Here is an 11859-nt window from a genome sequence, read left to right as displayed (position 1 = left end):
ATTGCTGGAGAGTGGGACTGGGGTATGTTGTTGATGATCTGAAGTGTGGTGTGGGGAAGGAACTTACTTTTCAATTTAAGGCCTTCTGTACATTAGATTTCCAAGTACTATGTATTATTTTATAGTGATAAGAAAGCCTACATTAGCAAAATTTAGTGTTTTCATTGGAGTAGATAGTTTGCTTTTCATTATTCCTGCAAGTGCACTGGGGAGGAATTGCATATTTCATAGTCTCCATAGCACTTGATTATAGTGCAGAACCTCCTCTACATCAGTAGTCCAGAGTTATTTAATCTCTTTTGGGATTCTAAGCCAACATTTAGAAACTAACACCTTTTGTTTTTTTCTATTACATCCAGATGCGTAAATTTATCTTATCATGAAACATGTTTCTAGGAAAAATTTATGTCTTGTAAACATTTCAGTAAAAGTAGAGCCTTCAAGATTAAAGTAGGAAAGATGTGGAAGACAATATTGAGATATATTTGTTGGTAACCAATTTTTGATAAACTGCATTTTCTAAATAAGAGTTTGGCAGGACAGTTTGTTGTATGACAAAAATTTAGAAATCTCTAAAGCCATTTCTGGGTTAGAAAAAAATTACTTGAACAATATTGGATCATGTGACTACACATAGAATTTAATCATTTAAAATGAGCCAGATCTTGAAAGAAAACAGAGATTGCTGCTTTTTAAAAGATGTTGCATTAAAATCCCCTTGATATGAAACCCTGTGGTAGGGAGAAGGTAGGCACTAGTGTTTGGAGTAATTGCCCTTTATTTTAATGGGAAAAAGTAAGTTGCCTTGGCTCTCAGATTAAGAGAGCCACATGAGATGAACAGTGTGGTGCCCTAGATATAGTGAGGATGTAACTTGCTCTGTTAAATACCTTTACAATAGATTGCCTTCATTAATTCCTTTCAATTTGGTTACACATCCTTTTCCATTCTATTGTAAGAAACTCAATCAAGTACCTAAGGGTGTGTCAAGCATTATGTTAATCTCTGTAGTGGATACAATTATGAATGAGACTAGGTTCCCATTCCTAAGGAACTGATTTTGTGGCTATTTACAGATAATTTATTAAAGCTTGCCCTTTTTACTTTAATGCATATCTTATATGCACATAACTGGTTATATTGTCTTTGTTGAGCTTTTAAAGGCTTAAGATGCCATTGGAACTCTAATTAAGTGGTCTAATTCATCTAAGGTAAACTTTTGAATTCACCTAGGGAATGGTCCAATGTGGAGCAGAAGCCTGTTTTATTATGGTGTAGGCTAGAGAATTTAAGGCTGTGTTCCTCTGCCTCTGGCTTTCCTATCATAATACCTGGAATCCCTCATACTATAGAAGAATTGTGTTTCAACAAAGTCTTCTAAATGTAAAGTTTTATTATGGGAATCCTATATTCCATTGTATAAAAAGAAAGAAAGATGAAAGAAAGAAAGAAAGAAAGAAAGAAGAAATATGTGCATTTTGACTGAAAAAAATGGCCCTCATCTCTAATATAATAAAAATGGAATAAATATATGCCAATACTCCTATGCCAATATATATATGCCAATACTACTCCTCCCACACCATGTTAATGCTTCTACCAGCTGTACCTAAAATCAATTTCATTTTATAAACAACAACAGTAGCAACAATGAAAAACCCACTGGTAGAGGTAATTTACAGCCAAGAAGGACTTTAGTGCTCTTCTGCCATCCTTTGCTTCATACACTGTTCCTGCTGTAGTAGTATCAATCCTTAAAACTTTAACACATATGCTGATTTTCACCATCCTTGAACATCTTCAGCATTTCTAAATATATATTCAAGATGATTCTATTATTATTTCTGTCACCTTTCACATCACTTGAATTTACACGCCTCTTTTCAGACATTTTCTGGTGACACGTGTACAGTTAATTACAGTGTTCTTGATTGAGAGAAACTAACATCATCCACAGGGAGGGATTGCAATATCCCGTCCTTATTTGGCAGTGGTTGCTCAGTTGCAGTTTCTGCTGGGAGAGGGTTCCACATTATGTAGCTAATACTGTTAACTAGATGCCTTATGAGGAGTTGCAAAGGCAGCACCTCCAGGCCATGAATTTTAAATGGCATGGTTCAAGAGACTTAAAGATGGATTTGGCCATTATACTAGGAATTTGGTTTGCTTGGTGACATAGCCAGCCTAAATCAAGATGGAAGAATTACTCTAGGTGAGCACATTTGACTTTTAACTTTGAGAAACTAACAATGGCAACAATTCTCTGGATCTTGTGTATCTTACAGAAGTAATTTTGGGTTAAGAGTTTCGGCCAATGTCAACATGATTTCTGGCAATCAAACTTGCATGAATGTTGGCTGGGGAAGGGAATGGTGAATGGGAGAACAATTTTCCTGCCAAGAATTGCTTTTTCTAGATGTGATCCTTCTTAGGTATGTAAACTTGGGTAAGTTACCTATCTTCTCTAAGCCCCAGTTTCCTTTTTGTGCAGTGAATATAATAATCCCTATTATGTAGATGAGACAGGGAAACTGAAAGACCCCATGAAAGATTGCTTTTTTGTTGCCTCTATTCTTGCTAGTACCTACACCCCTACCTTACACATACCTTATAGAACAGATAATGTATGTACTTCTTGTAAAGGTCAGGGAGTTAATAATTTCTTTGGAAAAAGCACAATAGATAACATCTAAAGAATGACCAGGAAGAATTGTCAAGAATGTTTTCCTAGACTACTAACTCCAGACACCTTGACCCCAATACCCTTGGCTTAAATGACTTGTGGAACACACCTAAACACGTGTCTTTGTTTTAACCAGTTCCTGGATGCCTGAGAAGACATGTACACCAGACCACTGTCCTCAATAAAAATCCCATACCCCAAGTGAAGACAAGACTCACTCTTCTTTCTTTTTTGAGTCTCCCAGATGTTCTGTCTATATCTGCAGTCTCTCTATGTCTTCAATAAACTCTCCTCTCACTTCTTGGCTCATGTGTGATTTCTATTCTGCATGAAGCCTAAGATCCTCTTGGCAGGTCCTGTGGAGCCCCTCTGGGTCCCCGAACCCAACCAGCCTGCACCAGTATCACTTTCATTGATAGCTGTTCAACCTTCTCTATGTATTTTTTCCTTATAAACACTTTGTAGTAAGACACCTTATTTTAAGCAAGAAAAGGAGGTTTGAAGCCTTAATATTCACTGTTCCATTTGCCTGAAATTCAATCTTTAGAGACTCCCTCCCATGCCTGTGATAATAATCATGAAGAAAATAAAACTACAGTGTTCCTCTTCTAATGCTTATTTCCCTTTATTTTTTAAAAATAATTTTCATTGCTTTTCCTAGGAAAAGTCTCTCTTTAAATGCCAAGTTAAGACTTGCCACTCAATGATCTCTACAATCTGCCCACAACTTACCTTTGTACATTTCCAACTTTTGTATCCCACCAACTTCCTGCAGACTGAGCTTGTCTCTGTTCCTGGGACAAAGCATATTCACACCTACATTCATCCTTTCTTGATGCCATCCATCTTGCCCTCCTGGCTGCCCTTTAATCATTCAAATGCTCCTTATTCCTCAAGGAGGAACTCAAGAGCATGCCCATATGATGTTTTACTGGTCTATCCTAGCTCAGAGTAATTGCTCTCTCTTTTGAATTTCTAGTCCTTATGCTTGGACATATTAATATTATAAAGCCTTGTAATTTTTCTTGTTTTCATTGCCATGCATTGTTATTATATTTATTATGCATATATGTTTTGAGCATCTTCTATGTTCTTGACCCTGTCCAAGGACCTGAGGATACAGGAATGAACAAAGACATACAAATTGCTGCTCTCAAGGGGCATGCATTCTAGTGGGTGGAGTTTAGTAGATAATTGAAAAAAAGAATAAGTGAGATAATTTCAGGTAGTGATGAGTACCATGAAAAAATAAAACAGTGAAATAAGGGACCTCCATAGTTACTATTGTAGGCATAAGAGTATCTAGGGAAAGGCATTTCAGGCAGAGGAAATAGCCAATCTTAAGGCCCCAAACCTCCTGTTTTTGATTAGAGTATGGGATCTTAATAGTAAAGGGGTTAAAAGGAAAAATATAGAGAGAGGGCCATGAAGGCATCTGGATGTGGGAATAGCTGAACTTTATTTACAGTGATTACTGTGCACATTCCTTCTTTTATTTGCCTTATAAATTGAAAAGTGCTATACAAACAGGTTTCCAAAATATTTCACCTGAGTATCACAATCAGCCTTCAACTTTGATAAGTTAGGTATTATTATCCCATTTTTTTAGTGAGAAAACTGAGGGGTTAGATGACTTGCCCACAGTTTTATATTTAACATCTTTTGTTTCATTTCTTCCACCACAATGGAAACACCTGAAGTCAGGGACCTTGAAGTGAGGGTAATGAAAAGCACTCTGGAGGCACCCAGATTAGAGTTCCAGTCCTGACTCTGCCTTTTCCTAGCTATGGAATCTTGGGCAAGTTATTTTACCCTTTGTGTCTCAGTTTCCTCCTTTGTGAAATAAGGATATCTCATGGGGTTGTTGTGCAGAATGAAAAAGATAATGCAGGGAAAGCTACTGCCACAACCTTAATAAATGGTCCCACCTGTTATTATCATTAAAATGAATATAATAAACAATGGTAAAATAATAGTATTTGCCGGGGCGCCTGGGTGGCGCAGTCGGTTAAGCGTCCGACTTCAGCCAGGTCACGATCTCGCGGTCCGTGAGTTCGAGCCCCGCGTCAGGCTCTGGGCTGATGGCTCAGAGCCTGGAGCCTGTTTCCGATTCTGTGTCTCCCTCTCTCTCTGCCCCTCCCCCGTTCATGCTCTGTCTCTCTCTGTCCCAAAAATAAATAAACGTTGAAAAAAAAATTTAAAAAAAAGTATTTGCCAAGATCATAGTTCTCAGGGAGCTTTCTGTTCCACTTACATTACATGTATGGTACCATTAACTATTGCCTGATATTTTTCTCTGTACCTAACACAACCTCCATACGTTATTAGATATCAGATCATTTGAGTTGCAGTGATTTTGTGAGAGTGATGCAAAAGAACCTGCAAAAGCATTTATCATAGAGGTTGGTATATAGTAGTTCTTTCATTCGTGGTTGCTTTTATTATATAAGCCATTGTTTCTATATTCCCAGGTTGTCTAACATTGTGCTGAGTGCACAGGTGTTCAAATAATATCCAGTGAGTGAATTAATAATGAATTTAAAGTACAAAATGGCTTTGTTTAGTTGCAGCTAAAAGAGAGACAAATGAATTAAAACTGGACTTTGCCTATTGTTTCTTTATATTCCCACTGTTGTTTTGACTAACCTAAGAGGACAAACCATGCCCCTATTTCCTTTGTGTCCCACTCCCACTCTCATTTCCATTGGTTACTGTGCTTAGTTCAATCTTTTGTACAAAGTGAGCAATGAATAACTACATGTTGATGAGCAATTGATAACTAGATGTTGAATGCATTACCACTTTACATTGTCTAGAGGCTCATTTCTAACTGATCAAATTCCACGACATCTCAATGACTCACACCTGCATTACTATCATTGTTCGAAGGGGAAACTGAGTCTGAGGGTTCTGGAAATTTGAGGATGGGACTTCATGATTCTGGTTTTAATTCAATATGTGGCACAGGCAGGTGCCCAATACAAGGTTGTTGAAAAAAATGAGTGAATATTGAATTAATGCATCTTTCACTTTTGCAACTAGATGTTTCTTTTGTCACCATTATGTCATAGCAGGGAAGTCCAAGATTTTCATTTCTTTGTCTTGCCAGTGCTTAGAGCCAAAGGGATCCCTTTGGATCTAAGCCATTGTTTCTATATTCCTAGGTTGCCTAACATTGTGCTGAGTACATAGGTGTTCAAGGGATTGCTTAGGGATCCCTTGAGAAATGCCATCCTATTTGAATGCCATTAGGCAAGTCTCTCAACAGAAGCAATTTGGCCTTTGGGTCATCTGATGCCTTATTTTCCAGTGACTGTTCTGCCCAAGTCAGTAAGAAGCAATCTGCTCAGCCTTGGCTGAGTGGGCCTTTGTGCCTGTGATTCAGCCTACTAGAGATCCAGCCAAGTGGGGCCATATTTCCACCTCCAGAGACAGCGGGCTCTGAAAGTCTGTTGTGATTGAAATTGATATCTTTCTTGAATTAGCATTGGAACCTGGTTGACACCATTAGGTTTGCAGCTTGAGAACTATAAATAGAATTTGGGTCCCTCCATCTAAAAAAAACCCAGCCATTTATTGTCAGAATAACTATGTGTTAGTGGCCTGGGTGAGGAGGAGGAAATTCTGTTTAAGGATGTTAGGCATTATTTAAATGGTTTTCTATTGCTTATAATAGGTTTTCATTTTTTGCTGATTAAATTTATTTACTTTTAAACTTCTTTTTTTTTTCAACGTTTATTTATTTTTGGGACAGAGAGAGACAGAGCATGAACGGGGGAGGGGCAGAGAGAGAGGGAGACACAGAATCGGAAACAGGCTCCAGGCTCTGAGCCATCAGCCCAGAGCCCAACGCGGGGCTCGAACTCGCGGACCGCGAGATCGTGACCTGGCTGAAGTCGGACGCTTAACTGACTGCGCCACCCAGGCGCCCTAAATTTATTTACTTTTGAAGCTGGTGTGCAAGTTCCTGGTTGGGAGGGTGTGTGTGTGTGTGTGTGTGTGTGTGTGACCTTTTTAACTTTGTAGCACTTTAATGCAAATGAAATTTAGATGGTGGGTAAGCAAGCCAAACCAACCTAATGACAATAAAATCATTTTATAAATATGTTTACAATCAAATATCTCTCTCAATAATTTGATTTGTAGGAAATGGCAGAGTGCAGCATTTTATACAGAATCTTTTCAATAATTCATCCTTATCTCACTGATGTGCAGGTCTTTGGTTAGGTTGGTGACTGCAATAGGTGCTTTTGCATTGGGGAGAAATTCATTTGAACCTTGAAATAAATGTACCCCCTATCTGACCCATCCATCTAATGCTGCTATATCCCTATGACTAGAGGCTTTTCAACCTTAGTGGGTTCCTACAGTTCCCTTTTCCAGGGTACTGGGAATATTTGAAGATTGTGCTTTCTCCTCATTTAATTTTTTGTGGAATTTACATTTATATAATTGTTATTAAGCTACCCAAATGCTTAAACTCCTCTGTAGATACTTCTGAAAAATTGACACTCTCAAGTGTTAGTTTTTGGGAGCCTGAGGAAATAGAAAACAGTGGGAAGTGGCAATTCAGGGAGAGTCTTCTACTAGATGAAAAGATAAGCCTCTCATTGTCACAAGGTCTAGTGAACTTGAATGCACAGGGAGTAAAGAGTCTAAGAGGCATTTGAAATCTCCAAGTTTGAGCCAACTTCTAAAGTAGTCTTTTCCTGGGAACTTACATTCTTGTAGTGGGTCCTCACAGAGTATCTACAAGATGGAGTTTCTCTGTTCTTGTGTAGGGGTGGGGGAAATCTTTATCAAGCTAGTTCCTGTGGACTTTTTTTCTGTAAAATGGAGCAGAAGGAGGTAGGATAGAGGGAAAAAGTAAGTGAGGAGAAAATGGCATGGTACACCCAGTCATCTCAATCAGAGTCCCAGAATCCTCAGGGAGTAGTGTGCTGAGGCTTTGGCACTGAAAGAAGCCAGACAGTGATTACCTCTTTTGTAATAATAGACAGGATACATGGAGTTTGCTATTGTGCTGCTACTGCTGCTGCTCTGAAACTTTGTGAAACAATTGATCTGACTTCAATGAACCATAATACTATTGATTTGGTGTCAGATCACTGGTTGGCACTTGAGTCACAGGCTGAGTGGATGTGGTGTTACATTTAAATTGTTCTTTTGTTTGCTTTCTAGTTTTCAAAATCTCTTGATAGAATGTGTGCTGCCAAGTGCCTGTACAGTCCTTATTAGAGTTCAAGTGCCAAGAACATCTGCTGCATCATTAAACAAAATGGGTGGCACTTGGCCAAATTCTATTGGTCAAACATATATAATATTTGGTTAGCCTGTTTTTCTCTAACTCGCTCAGAAAGGCACAGGGTCTTGTCCTCTTAAGCTGGAGAGGGTAGAAGCAAATCATCCTTCACACCCCCTTATTTCCAATCTTATTCATAGCTGAGATTCATGCCATTCCAACAACATTTTGGCTGTGCCAGGACTGAGAAAATGTTTTATAAAGTATGAAAATCCAGCAGGTTAAAAAGTACCTTAGACCGTCACAAAGTCAGTGAGGGGAAAAATCAGTGGAATTATTTTGACACATTTTCCCCAGGTTATAGTTCCAAATTAGGTCTCATACAGGCACAATATGTGAAGTAGTGCACCAGTGAGAATATGAGGTGGGAAAAATAGAGATGTGTAAACTCGTGGAGAACATTCCTTTGTTTATTTCAGTCATTATTCTTATTTAGTGATTACATATTGAGAACTTGCTAGATGCTAGGCACAGTGCTTAGTGCTAGACATATATTAGTGAACCAGAATGACATGCCGCCTATCCTCAAAACACAGTTTAGGGGGGAAAGAAGGGCCAAATAACTATAATGAAGAATCCTAGATGCAATGATAGAAAAAGGGAGAGAGTGTGGTGCAAAGGACATGGGTTTTGAATCTGGTAGTTCTGCCATTGAATTTAAATGAGTTGTTTGTTGTTGAACAAATTACTTCTTTTCTTTGAGCCTTAGTTTTCTCCTCTGTAAAATGATGAACATAATAGTGCACACCTCAAAGAATTGTTGCCAGAATTAAATGAAAATATGCATGTAAAAGTCTGGCTCAAGGCTTGACACTACTACATACTTAACGGCAGTGGGAAGGAGGAATGGAAAAGTGGTGGAAGAAAGCACACTGACAAGTATATGAAGGTTCGAGAACAAAGGTGAGGGTTCATGACTAGTTAGGAGACTGTTGCAGTAACAAAAATGAGAAATGATGATGTCCAACACTACAGTGGTGGCAATGGGAATGGAGAAGAAGGGACACATGCCTATGTTACAGATGCAGATAGAGGAGATGAGAGTGAGAGAGATGCTAATCTCCATGTGTCCAGCTATAATAATTGGGCATCTAAGGGTTCTCTTTATGCAACAGAAAATAAAATAAGAGGGGATTTTGGATAAATTAAATATTAAATGTCTGTGGGACCTCCAGGTATGTATCAGATGTCCAGTAAATATGCGATTAAATACATAAGTGCAAAGCTCAGTGGACAGATGAGGGTTAGAGATTTAGGTTTGGAAATAGTATGCACATAGATTTAAACTTTAGCTATGAGATATTTCATGAAGAGAGTATGGAATGAGAATGGAAGAAAATCAAGGACAGATTTATGGGGCACAATTTGGCAGCCTCCCCCTCCTATGTTTAATACTCTTCCCACATTTCCAGAGAGGGATATATGAGGTTCTTTAGGCATTTTGTAGAATTTTCTTTTGTGTAACTGATTTATGAGTCACCAATGAAAGGAACAGATAGCTGGCATTTAGATTATGTCTGTATTTTTTTTTTAGCAGATGGGAACACAGATGTATCATGAAATTGTCAAGGTCATCCAGGTAACACCAAACTCAGGACTCCTTGCCCGCCTGCCCATGTCAATTCCTTCTTCCCAGTCCTTTTTGAAATAGAGCTGTTCAGTCCTTTGAGTCTAGATATGACATTGTGAATTACTCATGCCTTGATCTTCTCATCTATAATGACATGGGTTGTTATTTAGGGTTGTTTGTGTTGGGAGGAGGGAAAAAGGTAGGGAATGGGAAGGCTCCGTTTTGAGCATGATTTGCCACTGTAGACAGAGGAAACAACAAGAAGTCTGTGGGAGATGATGACATTATGCAGTTGGGAAACAAAGAAAAAGAAATTGAAGAAAGTAGAGTTAAAAGAAGTGGACATGTAGTAAAAGACACAGGAAAATACTGTTTAGAGAACTCAGCATGAAGAATCCCGGGAGTCAAGAGACTCAAGTGGAGGAGGTTGTAAGTTCATGTGTGCATGGCAAGAAGCTTGGTTTTTTCCCTTTTAGTTTATTCAGAGTTTGTTAATGAAGGCCCAGCAGCAGGAGATGGACAGTCCATTTAGGAATGACAAGGACCGCTAATCTAGGATTTACCTATGCTTGTCGGAGGTGAAAACCCCTGCTACTAAATTATTTCAAGTGAATGCACTGGCTCAAGCAGGGATCTAGTTGTCTGGCTGGGTCAAGACTTTGAATTAATGCTTTAGCTCATGACGGTGGAAGTAAAATCTTGAACTGGATTTCCATATTTGTCTAATACAGACTCAGGCAAGAGCCCAGGATGAAGATTGAAGCCTCTGTTTGTTTAAGGAGGCATGCAGAATTTCAACGAGATTCATTTCCATGAATCAGTGGCTGAAATATGACCCCTAATCACACTGTGAGTTTGAGTGTGCTTTGTACTGGCTGGTTTCAGGGGGGCAACTTTAACCTCTTTGGCATTAGCCTATAGAGAAATCATGCCTTACTGCTCCAGTGCTTTTTTCCATCATCCCCAGTGAATCAAGAACAGCAACAAGATGATAAATACTGGTTAATGGTATTGTTTGCTTGGTTTCTCTCCTAATCTCAATGGTGGGAGCAGGTGCCTGCTTGGCAGCTCTGGAGCCCTGGACCATCACAGAACAACTACAGTCATGAGTCCTTAACCCATAGCCCCTCCACAGGGTCTTTCTGCTTGGCAGACCTGATATGCCCTGATAAACAAGGCTCACCAGCTAGCATCTGCTCTCTGGAAACTAGTCTGAGAATCTCCCCTTAGTACCCCAATTAGCCTGATGCAGATAGATAGGAGGCTTCTGGTAGTATCTATGGGTAAGGGCCATTGTTTGAAGAAAGAATCATTAAATTCCAGACTCCCAGATTCGGGAGCTCATACCCTCTTTCTTAAACATCCTTTAATAATACTCCCTTGTATTTTTAAAATTTTTAAATGTTTATTTATTTTTGAGAGAAAGAGTGTGCATGGGGGAGGGGCAGAGAGAGGAAGACACAGAATTTGAAGCAGGATCCAGGCCTTGAGCTGTCAGCACAGAGCCGGATGCGGGGCTCAAACTCATGAACTGTGAGATCATGACCTGAACCCAAGTCAGAAGCTTAACTGGCTGAGCAACACAGGCACCCCTCCCATTGTTAACATGGTAAACAATTTTTACTAAGTTCTTCAGTCCTGACCAGAGTAACACCTAGCATCTCTAAGTGCTGAAAAGCTCTTGATTTCCCCATATGTAGTTCAAATGTGAAAATACTAAACCATAAAAAAGTATAGAAAGTCCAAAAATCTTCTTATTTTGACATAATGACTATCTTGCTTTCTAATAGAAAACATAATAATATTTTTTTTAATTTTTGTTAAATTTAGATAATCTGGAAGTGGCTCCAGGCTGACTCTAACAGAATCAGGGGAAAGAGGCTACTTCTGCAGAGAGACCAATTGAAGTCTATATGCAGAGAGTCCATTATTCCAAAGTTCACAACCTCCTTCCCCAACTCATTTTAGAGACTATTACAAACAAATATGTCCTTGTAAGGTGCTCCGGACTGATCCTAGTGAGCCTATGTCATCACTCAAATGATCCGTGTTTCTCTTCTGGAAAGTACCAAAGAAATCCCGATTGCACAGACTGGCCCAATTTGTCTGAGCTACCTGATTCCCTCTTAATGCTTGATTAGAAAAATCAATCTGGTTAATCAAAGAAGATGATCACTCTGGCAACTCCTCAAATCTTCAAATTCACATCTTGTCTTGAATGTATGACTTAACACTAGCTGTTGTTTGCAGGAACTTCTACCAGGAATTTTGCTTGGCTGCCCAATTTTCATATGAAACAATTCT

This window comes from Prionailurus viverrinus, chromosome X (genome assembly GCF_022837055.1).
Source record: "Prionailurus viverrinus isolate Anna chromosome X, UM_Priviv_1.0, whole genome shotgun sequence".
Taxonomy (NCBI): Eukaryota; Metazoa; Chordata; class Mammalia; order Carnivora; family Felidae; genus Prionailurus; species Prionailurus viverrinus.
This window is presented reverse-complemented; position numbering follows the sequence as displayed.